The 24,247-nt window shown below is 42.6% G+C and overlaps 1 pseudogene; it reads left to right on the top strand.

Annotated features, from left to right (window-relative positions):
• Nucleotides 1-19,416: 19,416 nt before the first annotated feature.
• Nucleotides 19,417-23,205, top strand: LOC123040045 (1-aminocyclopropane-1-carboxylate oxidase homolog 6-like; annotated as a pseudogene).
• The last annotated feature ends 1,042 nt before the right edge of the window (nt 23,206-24,247 follow it).

Here is a 24,247-nt window from a genome sequence, read left to right as displayed (position 1 = left end):
TGAGAATAGACCCGGGGGCCATAAGTTTCACTAGTGGCTTCTCTCAAGAGCATAAGTATTCTACGGTGGGTGAACAAATAACTGTTGAGCAATTGACAGAATTGAGCATGGTTATGAGGTTATCCAGGCAATGATCATGTATATAGGCATCACGTCCGAGACAAGTAGACCGAAACAATTCTGCATCTACTACTATTACTCCACTCATCGACCGCTATCCAGCATGCATCTAGAGTATTAAGTTAAAAACAGAGTAACGCTTTTAGCAAGATGACATGATGTAGAGGAATAAATTCATGCAATATGATAAATACCCCATCTTGTTATCCTCGATGGCAACAATACAATAAGTGCCTTGCAACCCTTTCTCTCACTGGGTAAGGACACCGCAATATTGAACCCAAAGCTAAGCACTTCTCCCATTGCAAGAACTACCAATCTAGTTGGCCAAACCAAACGGATAATTCGAAGAGACTTGCAAAGATAACTTAATCATACATAAAATAATTCAGAGAAGAATCAAATATTTTCCATAGATAAGCTGGATCGGGGGAGGGTGCGGGGGGTCGGCGGCGGCGGTGGAGCGGGGGAGGGTGCGGGGGGTCGTCGGCGACGGCGGAGCGGGGGAGGGTGCGGGGGGTCGTCGGCGGAGAGGGGGATCTGGCGAGGGGGATAGCGATCGAGATGGAGGGGAGTCTGATGCGGGGGGCGAGGGGGAAAGGGATAAAGGGGGAAAGGTTAGCAATGGCGCACCTCCCAGGGGTGCGCCATAAGTAACTTTTTTAAATTATTTTTAGTTGTGTCTAATATTTTTTTAGAAAATGACGATCAAATTTGAAAACATTTATGAATGTGAAAAAATATCATCAAATTTGTTATTTGAAAATATTTATGAATATGAAAAAATATCATCAAATTTGTTATTTGAAAATATCATCAAATTTATTATTTGAAAATATTTGAAAAAAATTCATAAAAATTGGTATACCAATGGCGCACCTCCTAGGGGTGCGCCATAAGTACATTGATAGCAATGGCGCACCTTCTCCTGGTGCGCCATTATTAATTTTTTTTAGTTGCATCTAATAATTTTTTAGAAAATGACAATCAAATTTGAAAACATTTATGAATGTGAAAAAATATCATCAAATTTGTTATTTCAAAATTTTTATGAATATGAAAAAATATCATCAAATTTGTTATTTAAAAATATCATCAATATTTTTTGTTGGATTTTTAGTTGCATTCATTTGTGAATTGGTAAAACATTTATGAATATGAAAAAATATCATCAAATTTGAAAAAATATTCATGAATTCAAAAAGTGCCCATGAAATTTAAAAATATTCATGAGTTCAAAAAATATTAACAAATTCAATACTTTTTGTGAGTTAGAAATTCAATACCATAATAAACATAAATAAATATTCATGAGGACACTAGAACAAAAGAAATATCATTTCAATATGTCGAAATACAATCGAGAAATGAAGACTACGATTTAAATACAATCGATCTTAGCTAGCTATCTTTTCACAATCTTCTTGCCCTTCTTTTTCGCAAATGGAGTTCTTCTGTTGAACGAACGTCCTTTAGGTAGGGTGGTCCTGCTTCTTCTTGTGGTGTATGGTACTTCATCATCATCGTCATGTTCCATCTTCGGGTCGCCGTACTTGTCGAAGTCTTGCTCATTGGCGACTCCATTCGTTCTGATGATCTTCCTTTTGCCTCTCCTCACGACAACACGACTGGGCTTTGACGGGTCGGTAATGAAGAAGCATTGGTCCACTCGGGAAGCTAGTACCCATGGCTCATTTTTCGCGGTGACGTTTGCGCCCACGGTCTTGGATTTGGCTTCGGGTATAACCATGGTGGTGAAATACCAGTCTTCTTTTAGGACGCTCTTGGCCCATCTGACATGGAACATCGGGACCTTCTCTCGAGCGTAGCTCAGCTCCCAGATCTCCTCGATCCTTCCATAGTATCTGTCCTTGTCGTTACCGGTGTAGGATTCCATCGTTACCTCGGAGTTCTGATAACCATCGCTCTTCATGTCCTTTCCCTCGGTGTAGAATGTGTAGCCGTTGTTATCGTATGCCTCATAGGTCATCAGGTTGTGATCGGCGCCCTATGACAAGGCGAATATGAGTTTTTCTTCCGCGGAAGAATCCTCATGTAAAGGGTACGACAGAAACTTCTCCTTGAACCAACGCGTGAAACATGAGTTGTGATCTTTGATTATATCTCCGTCCGTCCTCTGTTGGCCTCGGTCATTGTACGTCTTCTCAATAAAGGTTTTGTGCTCTACCACCCAAGGATCGACCACGTCTATGTGTTGTAGCGCGACTAGGTTTGCTCTTTGAAAGTCGGCGAGTCGACCCTCGAAGTCGACATGCATTTTGCGGCGACCATCGCGGTGACCCCATCCAGCGAGCCTGCCAAGGTGCCTGTTGATGGGTAGACCAACGGGGTTCTCGATGCCTAGATAATTCGTGCAGTAGGAGATGCACTCTTTGGTCGGAAAGCACCTGTCTATGCTTCCCTCTGGATGTGACATGTTGCGAATGTATCCTTTGATGACACCATTCATCCTTTCGAACGACATCATGCTGTGCAGGAACGTCGGCCCGAGTTGGATGATATCCTCCATGATATGGACCAGCAGATGCACCATAACATCAAAGAATGCGGGCGGGAAGTACATCTCAAGCTCACATAGTATCACCACGATCTCTTCCTGTAGCCTTCTGAGTTGCCTCACGCCAACCAACTTCCGAGAGATGACGTCGAAAAAGTTGCATAGGCCAAATAGCTTTCACGGATGTGCGCGTCCATGATACCACGGATTGCAACTGGAAGTATCTGCGTCATCAGCACGTGACAGTCGTGAGACTTCATCCCGCTGAACTTCTGCTTCGCTGAGTCTAGGTATATGCTTATCTTCCCCGCGTAACCGTAAGGAAGTTTTACTCCTATGAGGCAGGTGAAAAACTGCTCGAGCTCCTCCTGACTTAGAGTGAAGCACGCGGGAGGGTAGTCATCTCCGGTCTTCTTGGCCTTTTTGTCTTTGCGACGACTTTCCTGTCCTGCTTTGCCTCATCATCATCATCATTAGCGTGAAGCTCCTCGCTGATGCCCATTGATTTCAAGTCTGCCCTTGCTTTCAAGCCATCTTTGGTCCTCTCTGGCATTTTGAGCAGGGTACCAAGCAGACTCTCGCACACATTCTTCATGATATGCAGGACATCAAGGCTGTGAGGCACACAATGGATCTTCTAGTACGTCAAGTCCCAGAAAACAGACCTCGTTTTCCATACCTTCAGCAGCGGCTCTGGCGCCTTTCGCTTCTTTCCAGGCTCTGGCGCCTTTTGCTTCTTTCCCGGCAGTGGACAATCTTTCCAATTTTTCAACAGCTCGTCTATTTCCTCGCCGCTCCTCGTACGCGGGCATCTTCGGGGTTCGGTTTCACCATCGAACAGATCCTTGTGTTTTCTCCATGAGTCATCGTCGCGAAGCCACCTTCGATGTCCCATGAACACGGTTTTCGAAGACCCGGGATCTCTATCTAGCTGGCTATACATTGTGTCATCCATGCACCTGACGCATCCAGGAAATCCGTGGACCACCTGCCCCGCGACATATCCGTAACCGAGATAGTCCTACGCCGTCGTGAGCAGTGCGGCTCTCATAGGGAAATATTATTTCTCTACGGCATCCCACGTATTGGCTGGCGTTTTCCACAGCGTGTCTAGCTCCTCTTTCAGCAGCCCCAGATACAGACTGATGTCGTTCCCTGGTTGTTTCAGCCCTTCAATTAGCATACTCATGTGAATGTACTTCCTGTTCATGCACAACTAGGGGGAAGGTTGTACATCCACACAAACACAGGCCAAGTGCTATGTGTGCTTCTCTGGCTGCCAAACGGATTGACTCCATCGGTGCTCGCGCCCAGCATGATGTTCCTTGGATCGTCCCCAAATTCTGGGTATTCAAAGTTCAACGCTTGCCACTGGCTCGCATCCTTAGGGTGACTCAACATCTTGTCTTTTTTATTTATCTCCGGATAATTTCCGTCATCTTCTCGCTTCTTCTCCTCCCTATCTGCGTGCCAACGCAGGAGCTTTGCTACCTTAGGGTCCGCGAAATACCGATGTAGACGTGGAGTGATCGGAGAGTACCACACCACTTTTCGATGAGCTTTCTTCCTCTTCGTCCCGATAAATGATGCAATTGTTCATGCACACATGGTATTTCACGTGCGGTAAATCCATAGGACACACGATTTCTTCGCCTCCTCGAAACTGGTCGGGCACTTGTTCCCCTTGGGAAGACGTTTGTGCCAGAATGACATGTTCTCGTCGAAGCATGCGTCGGTCATTTTGTGTTTTACCTTCATCTCCAGCGCTATGAGCGTTACTTTCAGGCGGGTATCCTCGGGCCTGCATCCTTCATACAATGGAGTAACCACGTCTATCTCCAGTTAATCCACCTTGGCTTTCTCTTGGGCGCCAGCTCTTGCGTTATCCGTCTGCTTGAGAAGCAGCTCTTGAATATGAGGGTCCTGCACCCAGCCCATCGATGGTCCATCGTCGTCTGCTCCAGCATCTTCATCTTCATGATCATGCCCTTCGTCTGCTCCAGAATCTTCCTCATCATCATGTACGGCATCTTCTACATGATGATTGTGTACTGCATCTACTTCATGATCATGTCCTGAAGATTCTTCGTCTTCTCACCCGCCCTCGCCGCGGTTGTCCTGCTGCCCTTCCTCATTTCTTGCCCGGTCCCCATGGACGACTTCATAATCATCTTTATCACCTTGCCACTGATAGCCATCCATGAAACCAGGCAAGATCAGGTGGTCCCGCACCTATACGGAATCCGGGTCCATAAGGCTCCTCAGCTTGCATCTTCGACACGGACATCTTATCTCCGTCTCGTTCTTTTGAAGCATCTCAGCCTTTGCGGAGCTCAAAAACCTATTCACGATGCCTTCGGTCATCGTGCGGACCATGGTCGCCTGCGGGGTAGATCAAAACGATATTTTAGAACCAAGAAAAAATTTGGCATGACTTTGCCTAAAAATAGGAGCAAAAAGAATGCATAGTGCCAATTTCTCGCCGAAACGGAAATGAGTCAACATTCCGACAAAATATTGGCAACTACCGCATTTCAAATACCGGTACCTGCAAACACAAACATATATGCAACACCACAAGCATATGCAACACCACAAACGTACGTAGATCTAGCTAGGCCATAAAAAGTGCATGTGCACGTTGTTGGAGGGAGAAAAAAGTAAATCTACAACATAAAGAAAGCTTTCCCCTTACTTACCTATCAAAAAAGGTAATTTAAGCACTTAATTTGGGTGAATCTATGGTGCAAATGAGGTGAGGAGGAGGAGGCAGCCGAGACAAGCTTGGATGAGGAGGTGGAGAGAATGAAGTGAGGAAAGTGAGTGTAGTAGGTGGCTGTCCAAAATATCTAGCTGGTCTCAGGTTACTAATGGCGCACCACCTAATGGCGCACCTGTTAGATGGTGCAACATTACTAGTTTTGCAAAAAAAAAATGTTAGTAGTGGCGCACCGTGGATGTGGTGCGCCATTACTAGTTTAAACTAATAATGGCGCACTATACTCTGGTGCGCCATTACTAGTTTTGAAAAAAAAAGAAAAAAAATATTAGTAGTGGCGCACGGGGTGTGTGGTGCGCCATTACTAGTTAAAACTAGTAATGGCGCACTATGCCCTGGTGCGCCATTACTAGTTTTGGAAAAAAAAAGAATTTGTTAGTAGTGGCGTACCAACACATGGTGCACCACTGCTATATAGCAGTGGCGCACCACATATGTGGTGCGCCATTAATGTCCATATTATCTATAGCCCTTTTCCTAGTAGTGCTTAGGGCATCTTCAACGGCAACCCACAAATTTCCTCCTGCATCCCTCCGTGGACGGGGGGCTAGTCCGTGGACACGAATGAGGGAGACCGTCATTCAATGGTAGTCACATATATCCGGCCTTCCTCATGTTTTTAAGTCCGCACGATCAAATAGCCGCATTCATAGAGTCTAGACGTTTAAATAGCGCATGCAGCACTAGTTCAAATGTTAAGAAGTTCAAATATTACATCCACACATTGTTGTCCCCTTTAACCACCCATTGATGCTCAATCAGATCTTTGTTAAGCTGCTTGTGAGTTGGCCGATACCAAATTTATTCATGCATTTGAATAAAGTCTTCAAATGTGGCTGGATTCGGGTATGAAAGTTTGATAGGATCACCCCTATTTTCAAATTCTAAAGCTGTAGCAGCATTACCACCCTCATCCTCGATGATCATGTTGTGCGTGATCACACAACATGTCATTATCTCCCACAAGGTCTCCGGATCCCATTGTTTAGCAGGACCACGAAAAATTGCAAAACTCCAAATGCCCTCTCGACATCCTTTCTAGCTGCTTCTTATCTTTTGTCAAAGTGAGCCTTTTTTGGCCAACTGTGTTAGAGATGGTGCTAACAAAGGTAGCCCACAGAGGATAGATACCTTCAACCAGATACTAGCCCATGTTGTACTCATGTCCATTTATAGTATAATGGCAAGGAGGAGCTTTCCTTCAGTTAGCCTCGCAAACAACGGTGATCGCTCCAGCACATTGATGTCATTGTGAGACCGGGAATGCCAAAGAAAGTGTGCCAGATCCAAAGATCTAGTGATGCAACTGCTTCAAGAATGATGTGCTTCTTAGCATGGCCCTGGTACCCTTGTAAAGACTTTGGGTCGTTCTTCCATTTCCAATGCATGCAGTGAAGAGATCCAAGTAAACCTAGCCACGCTCTTGCTTCTGAGGTTGCCAACAGCCTCTTGGTGTCTGCCGCAGTTGGTTCTCTCAGGTACTAATGTCCGGACACCTCGACCACGGCAGTTGCAAACCTGACCATGGCATCTTCGCATGAGCTCTCAGACATCCATAGGTACTCGCCCCATGAATCAGCGGTTGTGCCATATGAAAGCATTTGTAGTGCGTTCGCGCACTTCTGGCAACCGGAGAAGCCAATAGGTCCCACGGTGTGCTTCTTTAAGACGAAGTAGTCATTATAGGACTAGACACCATGGTACAAATGATCGAAGACAGTCTTGCACATCCAAAAACGCTGGCAAAAATGGTCAACAAAGAGTGCATCAGGGGCAAAGTAGTCGGCCATCAGTGTTAATTGGCCAAACACGCCTTGGTGGCGGTTGAGCACTCATCAGCCTTGATCGAGCTCTTGAAATTGAGAAAATGCTCCTCCGCATGCCCCGCGTCTTCAAGGACCGCCTGCATCAATGCCATCTCATCCGATTGCTCCTCCTCGTTAGACAATCCGTCGAACGATTGATATGTCCATTTTGTATCATGTTTTCTTACTTTTATTTATAGTGTTTTTATCATTATTTCACTTTATGATGCAATTTTAGTGTATTTTCTCTCTGATTATGCAAGTTCCATGATGACACAAAAGTATAGGGAGTCATCGTAGTCCCTTCGATAAGTAAGAGTGTTGAACCCAACGAGGAGCAGAAGGAAATGATAAGTGGTTTTCAGCAAACTATTCTCTGCAGGGACTGAAAGTAGAGGTAACAGATAATTTTGTAGCAAGATAATTCGTAACAAGTAACAATAGTAAAAAAATGCAGCAAGGTGGCCCAATCCTTTTTATAGCAAAGGACAAGCCAAAACGTATATAAACCAAAGCGTTCTCGAGGACACATGGGAATTATCGTCTAGTCACTTTCATGTTTATTTGATTCGCGTTCGCTACTTTGATAATTTGATATGTGGGTGGACCGGTTCTATGGTGTTGTTCTTACTTGAACAAGCAACCCACTTATGGTAACCCTCTCTCGCAATCATCTGCAACAACAAAAGAAGAATTAAAATAAATCTAAGCATAGCATGAAACATATTTATCCAAATCAACCCCTTACGAAATAACGCATAAACTATGGTTTAAGCTTCTGTCACTATAGCGACCCATCATCTACTTATTACTCCACAATGCATTTCCTTAGACCCAAATATGGTGGTGTCATGTCGTCGACGTTCACATGACACCACTAACAGAAGCAATGACATACATATCATCAAAATATCGAACGAATATCAAATTTCCATGATTACTTATAACAAGACTTCTCCCATGTCCTCAAGAACAAACGTAACTACTCAAAAATAATATTCATGTTCAAGATCAAAGGGGTATTGAATATGATTATGGATCTTAATATATAATCTTCCATGAAATAAACCAACTAGCATCAACTGCAAGATGTAATCAATAGTACTAGCAACCCAGATGTACCAATCTGCGGTTTTGAGACAAAGATTGAATACAAGAGATGAACTAGGATTTGAGATGAGATGGTGTTGCTGAAGATGTTGATGAAGATTGGTTCTACCATGATGAGAGGACCGTTGGTGATGTCGATGGCTTTGATTTCCCCCTCCTGTAGGGAACTATACCTGGCGCAATCGCTCCTCCAGAGTGCAAAAATGCTCCTTACCAAGTCCCGCCTCAAGACGGAAACACTTCATCCTGAAAGTCCTCTCCTATTTCTTTTAGGGTAAATGGCCTTATGTAGCAGAAGGAAGGGACCAGAGGGCTGATCTGGGCCACATAAGGCATCAGGGCGCGCCCAGGGAGTGGTCACGCCCTGGCAACTGATACATCTCTAACGTATCTATAATTTTTTATTGCTCCATGCTATTATATTATCTGTTTTGGATGTTCAATAGGCATTTATATGCTATTTTATATTATTTTTGGGACTAACCTATTAACCGAGAGCCCAGTGCCAGTTTCTTCTTTTTTGCCAATTTTAGAGTTTCGCAGAAAAGGAATACCAAACAGAATGAAACTTTCGCGATGATCTTTGTTGGGCCAGAAGGAAACCAGAAGACTTGGAGATGAAGTCAAAGACACATCGAGGCGGCCACGAGGCAGTATGTGAAGGAAATATGCCCTAGAGGCAATAATAAAGTTATTATTTATTTCCTTATAATCATGATAAATGTTTATTATTCATGCTAGAATTGTATTTTCCGGAAACATAATACATGTGTGAATACATAGACAAACAGAGTGTCACTAGTATGCCTCTACTTGACTAGCTCGTTAATCAAAGATGGTTATGTTTCCTAACCATGAACAATGAGTTGTTATTTGATTAACGAGGTCACATCATTAGTAGAATGATCTGATTGACATGACCCAGTCCATTAGCTTAGCACCTGATCGTTTAGTATGTTGCTATTGCTTTCTTCATGACTTATACATGTTCCTATGACTATGAGATTATGCAACTCCCGTTTACCGGAGGAACACTTTGGGTACTACCAAACGTCACAACGTAAATGGGTGATTATAAAGGAGTACTACAGGTGTCTCCAATGGTCGATGTTGGGTTGGCGTATTTCGAGATTAGGATTTGTCACTCCGATTGTCGGAGAGGTATCTCTGGGCCCTCTCGGTAATACACATCACATAAGCCTTGCAAGCATTAAAACTAATATGTTAGTTGTGAGATGATGTATTACGGAACGAGTAAAGAGACTTGCCGGTAACGAGATTGAACTAGGTATTGGATACCGACGATCGAATCTCGGGCAAGTAACATACCGATGACAAAGGGAACAACGTATGTTGTTATGCGGTCTGACCGATAAAGATCTTCGTAGAATATGTAGGAGCCAATATGGGCATCCAGGTCCCGCTATTGGTTATTGACCAGAGACATGTCTCGGTCATGTCTACATTGTTCTCGAACCCGTAGGGTCCGCACGCTTAAGGTTACGATGACAGTTATATTATGAGTTTATGCATTTTGATGTACCGAAGGTTGTTCGGAGTCCCGGATGTGATCACGGACATGACGAGGAGTCTCGAAATGGTCGAGACGTAAAGATTGATATATTGGAAGCCTATATTTGGATATCGGAAGTGTTCCGGGTAAAATCGGGATTTTACCGGAATACCGAGAGGGTTACCGGAACCCCCCGGGAGCTATTTGGGCCATAGTGGGCCTTAGTAGAAAAGAGAAGGGGCTGCCCTAGATGGGCTGCGCGCCCCCCTTCCCCTAGTCCTATTAGGACTAGTAGAGGTGGCCGGCCCCCTCCTCCTCTTTTCCCCTCCGAGGAATCCTAGTTGGACTAGGATTGGAGGGGGAATCCTACTCCCAGTGGGAGTAGGACTCTCCTGCGCCTCCCCCCTTGGCCGGCCAGCCTCCCCTCCTCTCCTCCTTTATATACTGAGGCAGGGGCACCTCTAAACACACAAGTTGACACAAGTTGATCCTCGTGATCGATTCCTTAGCCGTGTGCGGTGCCCCCTGCCACCATATTCCTCGATAATACTGTAGCGGAGTTTAGGCGAAGCCCTGCTGCTGTAGTTCATCAAGATCGTCACCACGCCGTCGTGCTGACGGAACTCTTCCCCGACACTTTGCTGGATCGGAGACCGGGGATCGTCATCGAGCTGAACGTGTGCTCGAACTCGGAGGTGCCGTAGTTTCGGTGCTTGATCGGTTGGATCGTGAAGACGTACGACTACTTCCTCTACGTCGTGTCATCGCTTCCGCAGTCGGTCTGCGTTGGGTACGTAGACAACACTCTCCTCTCGTTGCTATGCATCACATGATCCTGTGTGCGCGTAGGAAATTTTTTGAAATTACTACGAAACCCCAACAGTGGCATCCGAGCCTGGTTAATGATGTTGATGTTATATGCACGAGTAGAACACAAGTAAGTTGTGGACGATACAAGTCATACTGCCTACCAGCATGTCATACTTTGGTTCGGCGGTATTGTTGGACGAGACGACCCGGACCAACCTTACGCGTACGCTTACGCGAGACCGGTTCCCTCGACGTGCTTTGCACAGAGATGGCTTGCGGGCGACTGCCTCTCCAACTTTAGTTGAACCAAGTATGGCTACGCCCGGTCCTTGCGAAGGTTAAAACGGAGTCTATTTGACAAACTATCGTTGTGGTTTTGATGCGTAGGTGAGATTGGTTCTTACTTAAGCCCGTAGCAGCCACGTAAAACATGCAACAACAAAGTAGAGGACGTCTAACTTGTTTTTGCAGGGCATGTTGTGATGTGATATAGTCAAAGCATGATGCTGAATTTTATTGTATGAGATGATCATGTTTTGTAACCGAGTTATCGGCAACTGGCAGGAGCCATATGGTTGTCGCTTTATTGTATGCAATGCAATCGCGATGTAATGCTTTACTTTATTACTAAACGGTAGTGATAGTCGTGGAAGCATAAGATTGGCGAGACGACAACGATGCTACGATGAAGATCAAGGTGTCGCGCCGGTGACGATGGTGATCATGACGGTGCTTCGGAGATGAAGATCACAAGCACGAGATGATGATGGCCATATCATATCACTTATATTGATTGCATGTGATGTTTATCTTTTTATGCATCTTATCTTGCTTTGATTGACGGTAGCATTATAAGATGATCTCTCACTAAATTATCAAGAAGTGTTCTCCCTGAGTATGCACCGTTGCCAAAGTTCGTCGTGCCCAGACACCACGTGATGATCGGGTGTGATAAGCTCTACGTCCATCTACAACGGGTGCAAGCCAGTTTTGCACACGCAGAATACTCAGGTTAAACTTGACGAGCCTAGCATATGCAGATATGGCCTCGGAACACGGAAGACCGAAAGGTCGAGCGTGAATCATATAGTAGATATGATCAACATAACGATGTTCACCATTGAAAACTACTCCATCTCACGTGATGATCGGTTATGGTTTAGTTGATTTGGATCACGTGATCACTTAGAGGATTAGAGGGATGTCTATCTAAGTGGGAGTTCTTTAGTAATATGATTAATTGAACTTAAAATTTATCATGAACTTAGTCCCTGATAGTATCTTGCTTGTTTATGTTGATTGTAGATAGATGGCTCGTGCTGTTGTTCCGTTAAATTTTAATGCGTTCCTTGAGAAAGCAAAGTTGAAAGATGATGGTAGCAATTACACGGACTGGGTCCGTAACTTGAGGATTATCCTCATTGCTGCACAGAAGAATTACGTCCTGGAAGCACCGCTGGGTGCCAGGCCTGCTGCTGGAGCAACGCCAGATGTTATGAACATCTGGCAGAGCAAAGCTGATGACTACTCGATAGTTCAGTGTGCCATGCTTTACGGCTTAGAATCGGGACTTCAACGACGTTTTGAACGTCATGGAGCATATGAAATGTTCCAGGAGTTGAAGTTAATATTTCAAGCAAATGCCCGGATTGAGAGATATGAAGTCTCCAATAAGTTCTATAGCTGCAAGATGGAGGAGAACAGTTCTGTCAGTGAGCATATACTCAAAATGTCTGGGTATAATAATCACTTGATTCAATTGGGAGTTAATCTTCCGGATGATTGCGTCATTGACAGAATTCTCCAATCACTGCCACCAAGCTACAAGAGCTTCGTGATGAACTATAATATGCAAGGGATGAACAAGACTATTCCCGAGCTCTTCGCAATGCTGAAAGCTGCGGAGGTAGAAATCAAGAAGGAGCATCAAGTGTTGATGGTTAACAAGACCACTAGTTTCAAGAAAAAGGGCAAAGGGAAGAAAAAGGGGAACTTCAAAAAGAACGGCAAGCAAGTTGCTGCTCAAGAGAAGAAACCCAAGTCTGGACCTAAGCCTGAAACTGAGTGCTTCTACTGCAAGCAGACTGGTCACTGGAAGCGGAACTGCCCCAAGTATTTGGCGGATAAGAAGGATGGCAAGGTGAACAAAGGTATATATGATATACATGTTATTGATGTGTACCTTACTAGAGCTCGCAGTAGCACCTGGGTATTTGATACTGGTTCTGTTGCTAATATTTGCAACTCGAAACAGGGACTACAGAATAAGCGGGCACTGGCAAAGGACGAGGTGACGATGCGCGTGGGAAACGGTTCCAAAGTCGATGTGATCGCGGTCGGCACGCTACCTCTACATCTACCTTCGGGATTAATATTAGACCTAAATAATTGTTATTTGGTGCCAGCGTTGAGCATGAACATTATATCTGGATCTTTTTTAATGCGAGACGGTTATTCATTTAAATCAGAGAATAATGGTTGTTCTATTTATATGAGTAATATCTTTTATGGTCATGCACCCTTGAAGAGTGGTCTATTCTTACTAAATCTCGATAGTAGTAATACACATATTCATAATGTTGAAACCAAAAGATGCAGAGTTGATAATGAAAGTGCAACTTATTTGTGGCACTGTCGTTTAGGTCATATCGGTGTAAAACGCATGAAGAAACTCCATACTAATGGACTTTTGGAACCACTTGATTATGAATCACTTGGTACTTGCGAACCGTGCCTCATGGGCAAGATGACTAAAACACCGTTCTCCGGTACTATGGAGAGAGCAACAGATTTGTTGGAAATCATACATACCGATGTATGTGGCCCGATGAATATTGAGGCTCGTGGCGGATATCGTTATTTTCTCACCTTCACAGATGATTTAAGCAGATATGGGTATATTTACTTAATGAAACATAAGTCTGAAACATTTGAAAAGTTCAAAGAATTTCAGAGTGAAGTTGAAAATCATCGTAACAAGAAAATAAAGTTTCTACGATCTGATCGTGGAGGAGAATATTTGAGTTACGAGTTTGGTGTACATTTGAAAAATTGTGGAATAGTTTCGCAACTCACGCCACCCGGAACACCACAACGTAATGGTGTGTCCGAACGTCGTAATCGTACTTTACTAGATATGGTGCGATCTATGATGTCTCTTACTGATTTACCGCTATCATTTTGGGGATATGCTTTAGAGACGGCCGCATTCACGTTAAATAGGGCACCATCAAAATCCGTTGAGACGACGCCTTATGAACTGTGGTTTGGCAAGAAACCAAAGTTGTCGTTTCTTAAAGTTTGGGGCTGCGATGCTTATGTAAAAAACCTTCAACCTGATAAGCTCGAACCCAAATCGGAGAAATGTGTCTTCATAGGATACCCAAAGGAAACTGTTGGGTACACCTTCTATCACAGATCCGAAGGCAAAACATTCGTTGCTAAGAATGGATCATTTCTAGAGAAGGAGTTTCTCTCGAAAGAAGTGAGTGGGAGGAAAGTAGAACTTGACGAGGTAACTATACCTGCTCCCTTACTGGAAAGTAGTTCATCACAGAAAACTGTTTCAGTGACACCTACACCAGTTAGTGAGGAAGCCAATGATAATGATCATGAAACTTCAGATCAAGATACTACTGAACTTCGTAGATCAACCAGAGTAAGATCCGCACCAGAGTGGTACGGTAATTCTGTTCTGGAGGTCATGCTACTAGATCATGATGAACCTACGAACTATGAAGAAACGATGGTGAGCCCAGATTCCGCAAAGTGGCTAGAAGCCATGAAATCTGAGATGGGATCCATGTATGAGAACAAAGTATGGACTTTGGTTGACTTGCCCGATGATCGGCAAGCGATTGAGAATAAATGGATCTTTAAGAAGAAGACTGACGCTGATGGTAATGTTACTGTCTACAAAGCTCGACTTGTCGCAAAAGGTTTTCGGCAAGTTCAAGGAATTGACTACGATGAGACCTTCTCACCCGTAGCGATGCTTAAGTCCGTCCGAATCATGTTAGCAATTGCCGCATTTTATGATTATGAAATTTGGCAAATGGATGTCAAAACTGCATTCCTGAATGGATTCCTGGAAGAAGAGTTGTATATGATGCAACCAGAAGGTTTTGTCGATCCAAAGGGAGCTAACAAAGTGTGCAAGCTCCAGCGATCCATTTATGGACTGGTGCAAGCCTCTCGGAGTTGGAATAAACGTTTTGATAGTGTGATCAAAGCATTTGGTTTTATACAAACTTTTGGAGAAGCCTGTATTTACAAGAAAGTGAGTGGGAGCTCTGTAGCATTTCTGATATTATATGTGGATGACATATTACTGATTGGAAATGATATAGAATTTCTGGATAGCATAAAGGGATACTTGAATAAAAGTTTTTCAATGAAAGACCTCGGTGAAGCTGCTTACATATTAGGCATTAAGATCTATAGAGATAGATCAAGACGCTTAATTGGACTTTCACAAAGCACATACCTTGACAAAATTTTGAAGAAATTCAAAATGGATCAAGCAAAGAAAGGGTTCTTGCCTGTGTTACAAGGTGTGAAATTGAGTAAGACTCAATGCCCGACCACTGCAGAAGATAGAGAGAATATGAAAGATGTTCCCTATGCATCAGCCATAGGCTCTATCATGTATGCAATGCTGTGTACCAGACCTGATGTGTGCCTTGCTATAAGTTTAGCAGGGAGGTACCAAAGTAATCCAGGAGTGGATCACTGGACAGCGGTCAAGAACATCCTGAAATACCTGAAAAGGACTAAGGATATGTTTCTCGTATATGGAAGTGACAAAGAGCTCATCGTAAAAGGTTACGTTGATGCAAGCTTTGACACTGATCCGGACGATTCTAAATCGCAAACCGGATACGTGTTTACATTAAACGGTGGAGCTGTCAGTTGGTGCAGTTCTAAACAAAGCGTCGTAGCGGGATCTACATGTGAAGCGGAATACATAGCTGCTTCGGAAGCAGCAAATGAAGGAGTCTGGATGAAAGAGTTCATATCCGATCTAGGTGTCATACCTAGTGCATCAGGTCCAATGAAAATCTTTTGTGACAATACTGGTGCAATTGCCTTGGCAAAGGAATCCAGATTTCACAAAAGGACCAAACACATCAAGAGACGCTTCAACTCCATCCGGGATCTAGTCCAGGTGGGAGACATAGAGATTTGCAAGATACATACGGATCTGAATGTTGCAGACCCGTTGACTAAGCCTCTTCCACGAGCAAAACATGATCAGCACCAAAGCTCCATGGGTGTTAGATTCATTACAGTGTAATCTAGATTATTGACTCTAGTGCAAGTGGGAGACTGAAGGAAATATGCCCTAGAGGCAATAATAAAGTTATTATTTATTTCCTTATAATCATGATAAATGTTTATTATTCATGCTAGAATTGTATTTTCCGGAAACATAATACATGTGTGAATACATAGACAAACAGAGTGTCACTAGTATGCCTCTACTTGACTAGCTCGTTAATCAAAGATGGTTATGTTTCCTAACCATGAACAATGAGTTGTTATTTGATTAACGAGGTCACATCATTAGTAGAATGATCTGATTGACATGACCCAGTCCATTAGCTTAGCACCTGATCGTTTAGTATGTTGCTATTGCTTTCTTCATGACTTATACATGTTCCTATGACTATGAGATTATGCAACTCCCGTTTACCGGAGGAACACTTTGGGTACTACCAAACGTCACAACGTAAATGGGTGATTATAAAGGAGTACTACAGGTGTCTCCAATGGTCGATGTTGGGTTGGCGTATTTCGAGATTAGGATTTGTCACTCCGATTGTCGGAGAGGTATCTCTGGGCCCTCTCGGTAATACACATCACATAAGCCTTGCAAGCATTACAACTAATATGTTAGTTGTGAGATGATGTATTACGGAACGAGTAAAGAGACTTGCCGGTAACGAGATTGAACTAGGTATTGGATACCGACGATCGAATCTCGGGCAAGTAACATACCGATGACAAAGGGAACAACGTATGTTGTTATGCGGTCTGACCGATAAAGATCTTCGTAGAATATGTAGGAGCCAATATGGGCATCCAGGTCCCGCTATTGGTTATTGACCAGAGACATGTCTCGGTCATGTCTACATTGTTCTCGAACCCGTAGGGTCCGCACGCTTAAGGTTACGATGACAGTTATATTATGAGTTTATGCATTTTGATGTACCGAAGGTTGTTCGGAGTCCCGGATGTGATCACGGACATGACGAGGAGTCTCGAAATGGTCGAGACGTAAAGATTGATATATTGGAAGCCTATATTTGGATATCGGAAGTGTTCCGGGTAAAATCGGGATTTTACCGGAATACCGAGAGGGTTACCGGAACCCCCCGGGAGCTATTTGGGCCATAGTGGGCCTTAGTGGAAAAGAGAAGGGGCTGCCCTAGATGGGCTGCGCCCCCCCCCCCCTTCCCCTAGTCCTATTAGGACTAGGAGAGGTGGCCGGCCCCCTCCTCCTCTTTTCCCCTCCGAGGAATCCTAGTTGGACTAGGATTGGAGGGGGAATCCTACTCCCAGTGGGAGTAGGACTCTCCTGCGCCTCCCCCCTTGGCCGGCCAGCCTCCCCTCCTCTCCTCCTTTATATACTGAGGCAGGGGCACCTCTAAACACACAAGTTGACACAAGTTGATCCTCGTGATCGATTCCTTAGCCGTGTGCGGTGCCCCCTGCCACCATATTCCTCGATAATACTGTAGCGGAGTTTAGGCGAAGCCCTGCTGCTGTAGTTCATCAAGATCGTCACCACGCCGTCGTGCTGACGGAACTCTTCCCCGACACTTTGCTGGATCGGAGTCCGGGGATCGTCATCGAGCTGAACGTGTGCTCGAACTCGGAGGTGCCGTAGTTTCGGTGCTTGATCGGTTGGATCGTGAAGACGTACGACTACTTCCTCTACGTCGTGTCATCGCTTCCGCAGTCGGTCTGCGTTGGGTACGTAGACAACACTCTCCTCTCGTTGCTATGCATCACATGATCCTGTGTGCGCGTAGGAAATTTTTTGAAATTACTATGAAACCCCAACAGTATGGCGCGCCCCAGGGGGTAGGGCACGCCCCCTACCTCATGGGCCCTTCGTCGGTCTCCTGACCTAGCTCCTTCGCCTATATATACTCTTATACCCTAAAAACATCCAGGGAAACCATGAAACCACTTTTCCACCGCCGTAACCTTCTGTACCCATGAGATCCCATCTAGGGGCCTTTCATGTGTCCTGCCGAAGGGGGATTCGATCATGGAGGGCTTCTTCTTCAGTCTACTTGACACGGACGTGATGCCTATGTTCATGATCATTGCCTTAGATATCATCATAACTATGCGCTTTTCTATCAATTGCTCGGCAGTAATTTGTTCACCCACCATAGTATTTGCTATCTTGAGACAAGCCACTAGTGAAACCTATGGCCCCTGTGTCTCTTTTACATTATATTGAATCTCGTTTACATCTTATTCAACTTGCCAATTTCTGTTGCCGTTCCCTATTTTGCAATATTTACTTTCCAATCTATAAACCAAAAATACCAAAAATATTTACTTTACCATTTATCTATCTCTATCAGATCTCACTTTTGCAAGTGATCGTGAAGGGATTGACAACCCCTTTATCGCGTTGTGTGAAAATTGTTGATTGTTTGTGCAGGTATTTGGTGACTTGTGCCTTGTCTCGTACTGGATTGATACCTTGGTTCTCAAACTAAGAGAAATACTTACGCTACTTTGCTGCATCACCCTTTCCTCTTCAAGGGAAAAACCAACGCAAGCTCAAGAGGTAGCAGCAACTAGTGGGCCCCCTCTGATATTTCTTTCCTCCAATATTTCTTATATATTGAATAAAAAATCCTCATAAAGTTTCGGTTCATTTGGAGCTCTTTAGAATAGGTATATCTGCTGTAGTTATTTCAGGTCCAGAATTCCAGCTGTCGGTAATCTCCCCCTTCATATAAATATTGCAAATTAAGAGTGAAAAGGTATAAGAATTGCACCATAAAGTGAAATAATGACCAAATACATTATAAATATTAATAGAAAAACATGATGCAAATTGGACGTATCATTCTACATGAAGAGGGAGATTGCAGGCAGCTATAATTCTGGACCCAAAAGAAAGCTATTCTCCGGAGCTCCAAATGACCAGAAACTTTACGGAGATTTTTATTGAATAAATAAAAAACACTGGAACGAAGAACCACAGGCAATATCTATATTCCTTTTGCTATTTGTATTGTATCAGGAAAACTAACATGTGAAGTATATAGACTAATCATGGAAGTACACAAATGCAATAATATGAAAAGTACAAACACTAACACACGAATTACACATACACTAACATTGGAAGTTCACGTGCATGTAAAAATTATCTTTATTAACTCCTCCAAATAGAACCAAAAGGAATCTTTTGAGGAGTTAAAAGCCTTTTAGGAGCTCATCTAGATTCTCTAATACATGATATTTTAGCCGTAGCGCCTGTGGTAAGAGATATTTTCATTGTTGGTAGTTTTTTACAAGATATTCAGGGTGATGACTAACATGGTTAAATCATATATGTACTCGCCATTTATACTTCAACTAATAGTTAACATGTCCACTTAAATAATTGTGTGAGATCTAACTAAGTGCAAGTATGATGATCTACAATCGTGATTTTTTTAGATACGAAGATCTATATGTTATGAAGATATAACATATGCAAGCTATTTAGGTATGGTTATGTAGATGTAACAGATACGATATATTTAGGTGAGAGGCGATTTCCTATGCATGGTGTCAACTACACACCCTTTGTCATAAGTGCCTTTTTATATATATGAGGTGTCGGGTTTCTTATGGCATTGGCACAAGTGCATTTTTGTTGTATAGAAATGACCTTTTCTCACTTACGTTGGTCTTTTTTAATACCTTTTTGACACAAGTGCATTATCGTTGCGTAGAAAGGGACTTTTCTCAGTTATCTCCGCCGTTTTGCTTGCCTTTTTGGCATACTTGCCCGTTTGCTTGCCCGGCTGGTCCAAAGTCACGATATTTTCATTGCACAGTTATTTTTGATAGTCCAAAATAATTTATCAAAATAATTAAAGATAAAACTCGGGGCCGTGCGTAGCTACCACCATGGGTCCCCCTCAAAAAAAAGCTACCACCATGGGTAGCAAATTATTTCTGATATTTAGGCACCGTTATATAGATCAAAAAGGTACAATCTGTTTAAGTACAATTATATAGAACTAACGGTTATGAGATGTGTGCTACAATTATGAAGACCTAGCGGATACAATATGTATCAATTATGTTGATCTAATGGATTTAATCTGTTTAGTTACATTTGCGTAGATCTAATGATTGTAATAGGCCCGCCAAATCCTCGATCGGATGTTTTGCTCTATAGCACATCTTTATTTTTTTCTTCCCCTTTTATTAGTATACAATAGATATGTAACATAATTTATACCTATATGAAGTATGCATTGTTTGTGTGAGTTCATAGTTGGTTGTTGACTAATTTATTTGAGCAAAATTGTGTAGTCAAATTCCATAGGACATCTTTCTGTTGTGATTTTTTAGGAATTCTTCATAAATCACTTGCTTGAAGTAAACCACTCAACACTTAAATGTTCATTTGCAACAACGCATTGTTTGAATATGCCCACCAAGTGAAGAATTTGGGGAATACTTTGTTCAAGCTGCTCTTGGAAGCTCTTGGAAGCTCTTGGGCTCAAACCAAGCCACCTGACAGATATAGAGTGCAACCAAGGGCAAGTCTTACTATGCCACTACTACCCTCCTTGCCCCCAGTCTGAACTCGCCATCGGGACAGGCCGACATTCGGACGGTGGTTTCCTGACCATACTCCTCCAAGGTGAAAACGACAGCCTCCAGATCTTCAATGAGGATCAGTGGGTAGACGTCACACCAACGCCTCGAGCATTCATTTTGAATATCGGTAATCTCTTGCAGGTATTTAAATCATGGTTAACCACCCGTAATTATTTGTTTTTTGTTCAGCACAAGAGCTTTGGCTGATCATTAACTATTTCTTTGGGAACCGCTAGGAATCAGACTACTTATTCTTAGCTTCCCATCATACTAGTGTTCCACCGTAGGATTGGAATCATCTGGAACATGCAATGGGACAGAAAAAAGGTGCCTAATTAGTTTCCATGCAACGGCCTATTAATGGCAACTTTTTTGGTAATAAACCATTCCCGTAAATATCTCCAGGCCTAACTTCTAGCGCTTCCATACCATGATGTTTGTTTCCAATTGGGTGAATTTATTCCCAGCGCAAACTAATCATGCTTCGTACGAATAAAATTTGCTTACATACCAAGAAGTTTGTTCCCAACTGGGTGAATTTATTCCCAGCGCAAATTAATCATGCTTCCTACGAAGAATATTTGTTACCATGTCATAACGAGATTGCTTCGAACTCAAGATTATTTTGATTAGTATTTTTGTTTTCCAACATGGAAAAATGTGCTTTGAACGGTCAAGCGGTGTTTTCGTTTAACATGGAGTTATGCTCCCATTGTTTTCCCCTACTATCAACGGTGCTTCAAACAGATTATATAATTTGCTTCCAAAGAAAAAATATTTTGCTTCGGAAGAAATATATTGTGCGACCAAACAAATGGAGATAATTGCTACATCGGGAATAAATGTTGCTTCCAACTAATGCATCTTATGTCAACAGTGAGCCATCAGTACATAGTTTGCAAATTGTTGAAGCATGTACAGAATAGTATCGAAGCATTGCCATGGGCATGTATGTACTTGGAAACATATTGTACATACATAGGATACATGTCGCATATGATATCGAAGCACGTATGTAGTCTAAACCAAATGAAGCATATATATAGGCACTAGTAAACTTAATACATTTTATTTGAGATAAACTAGTAAACTCAATACATAAAACCCTGAAGCACTGCATCCATGACAACAACAAACGACATTCAAAAGATTAGCCCAGCCTTTCTCTCGGACGGGATCCTTCCAAGCAAATTTAAGAGGCCTTCTTTTAACTGAGAGCCGCATAATGACTGTTCAATGTCCACTATGCTTTGGGCTGCTTCATTATCCCAGGTCCACTGAAAAACATAAGAAGGGTAGCAAGCTACAACAAAACTAATAATCTGGATGTTGAGCAAATAATCAGAAATAAACATTATCGGCAAAGCACGGCTCAACATTCATTTTCCAAGGATGCACGGAAGCAAATAACCTACAAAAAAATTCAAAGTTGTACTGCAAATTAAATAATTAAGTAGCAGCAAACAAGGTAGCTTGGATCAGCAACCATAGAAGCAAATCAAGTGTAACACAGGAAGCTCCAATTGCAAGATGCATGACAATAAGCTATTTATAGGCGACATAGAACATGTGTTATGTACAGGAGCTCCAGTGGAAGCACAAAACAACGAAAATTTAAGCAAACTAATATTGTGGGCAACAAAGGATGGATATTATGTGTATCGAATATACAAATGGATCAAAAATTTATAACCTATGGAAGCAAAATTAATATAGTTCAGAAGCATATGTATTGCAATTTAGATGCGACACAACAAAGAAACATGAACATGGTACTTTGGGAATCGAACTAGTCTTAGATGGAAACATGGAAAATTGAAATTGTACAGAAAACTGATATTATTGTGATATGCGTACGTACTTAACCAAAATTCATAGATTTTACGGTGATCAAATACACATTGGATACTGAAGCAGGATATGAACAGAAGTAACCCAGATCAACTCAAATGCTTCAGATTAAAAGTGTATCAACGTAAGAGAACTGAAAACATTAAGTCGGGTGAGTATGTACCAGAGGCGATTCGTCGGTGTGCCTATTACCTGCGGGTGAAGAGCACATGGCCGCCTTACCTCACCGAGGGTGCTGTTGTATGTGGATCAAGGCTGATGAAGAAGCTGATATGTCATTTACGATCCCAGAGGTGGAGTGGTGGAGAATGTTAGAGAGTCGTGGTCTCAGGCGGAGGAGGGAACATCAATCTGTAGCAATTTTGGGAGGAAAGAAACCAAACAAGGGGGAGGAAGGTGCGGGATTAGGGGAAGATAATGTACATGCTTAATTTATGAGGGAATAAATGGGTGGTTGGTACGGATATGTTGGAGCCTCTCAGCCATGGTATTGGAAATAAATCAACGGACCAGCACTAATCTGATGATTTGTTAGTATCCGGACGTCTAGCTCTAAGAGTTCCCCCTTTTATGTTATAAAAATGTGCAGTTGATCTCCAATGATGGGTTTAGTAGCATTGAACATAGGATTTTAGCGAAGAACGTTGCTCCACGGGTCTCAATCGCGTACTTCTTTGTAACACACATCGATCCAACCTCGACAAGGATTTACAGTCCAATTAAGGAGTTGTTGTTTGACGAGAACCCACCGTTATATAGGGAAACTCTCGCTAGTGATTACATCAAACATTACTACTCCATTGGGTTAGATGCGAAAGCTGCTATTTCTCATTACCAGTTATGAATCGTGGTATGTGAAGGAGAGTTTGTGCTCTGTTGGTGCAAACGACAACCATGTATACGTATAATATGAAGAATTGAGCAATATGCAATGCTAAGAAATGGATAGTAAACTTGCATACATGCGAGGAATTGCAGTTTTCCAAGAACTTGTGTCGTGGCCAGTGGTGGATCCAGGGATTGAACATGGTCGGGGCGAACATTTAGGGTCTAAAATCTTTTTGTACAAATGCAAGCTTATATAACTAAAACTCATGGGATCAATTAGTAACAACGGGTAAAACAAAAAAAAGATGTTCTTCAGAACTAATAAAATCGTATTTTCCTTGCAATGTGAACTTGATGCCATAATAGAACTCCACAAAACCAAGTCACACCTACAACATGTGAAACGATGAATTATGAATGTAGATCTTAGCACAAATGTGATAATGGTTGTAGCTTTTCATAAGATGGAAGTATATCTTTAAGATGTAGTTGAAAAAATAAGACGAGGTTCTCGTGGTAAATGATTTCGACAGTTCTTCAAAGCATTTAAGTTGTAGTTGTGCAAGCAATATGTGGCATCCTTGTCATCGCTACTTTAACCAATCATAGTCTTTATGCCATGATTCCTTGAATGCCCTCCCTTTTTGTACGATGAGAAAAATGATTTCAACGAGCCAAATCTCTTGACATTTCTGGCCTTCTCATTTCATCTCAAATTCCTGGTATTTGGTGATTGGCCGATTTGGTATCTCGCTCGATTTGGGGATGGATTTCTCCATAAGAGCAATGTTTCTCCTGTGTTGATTCCAATTTGGAATTGCCTAGAGCGGGGCCGGTCCAACATTGTAATTCAGAGCAAGTTATTGTTTTTTAGTTTTATTGTCGGTATTCCAATGTTTTGGCATTGTTTTCTTGGGTTTTCTCTTTTCTTCAGTTTTCCTTTTTATTTTTTATTTTTCATTGGTTTTCCTTGTTTCTTGCTTTGATATTCTTCCGTCTTTTATTTTCATTTTATTTTTTATGGATGGATGTCTAATTTTTTTCATACATGTTGATTT

Source organism: Triticum aestivum, chromosome 2B (genome assembly GCF_018294505.1).
Source record: "Triticum aestivum cultivar Chinese Spring chromosome 2B, IWGSC CS RefSeq v2.1, whole genome shotgun sequence".
Lineage (NCBI taxonomy): Eukaryota > Viridiplantae > Streptophyta > Magnoliopsida > Poales > Poaceae > Triticum > Triticum aestivum.
Note: the sequence above shows the minus strand (reverse complement) of the source record. Positions and strands in the feature narration are given on the sequence as shown.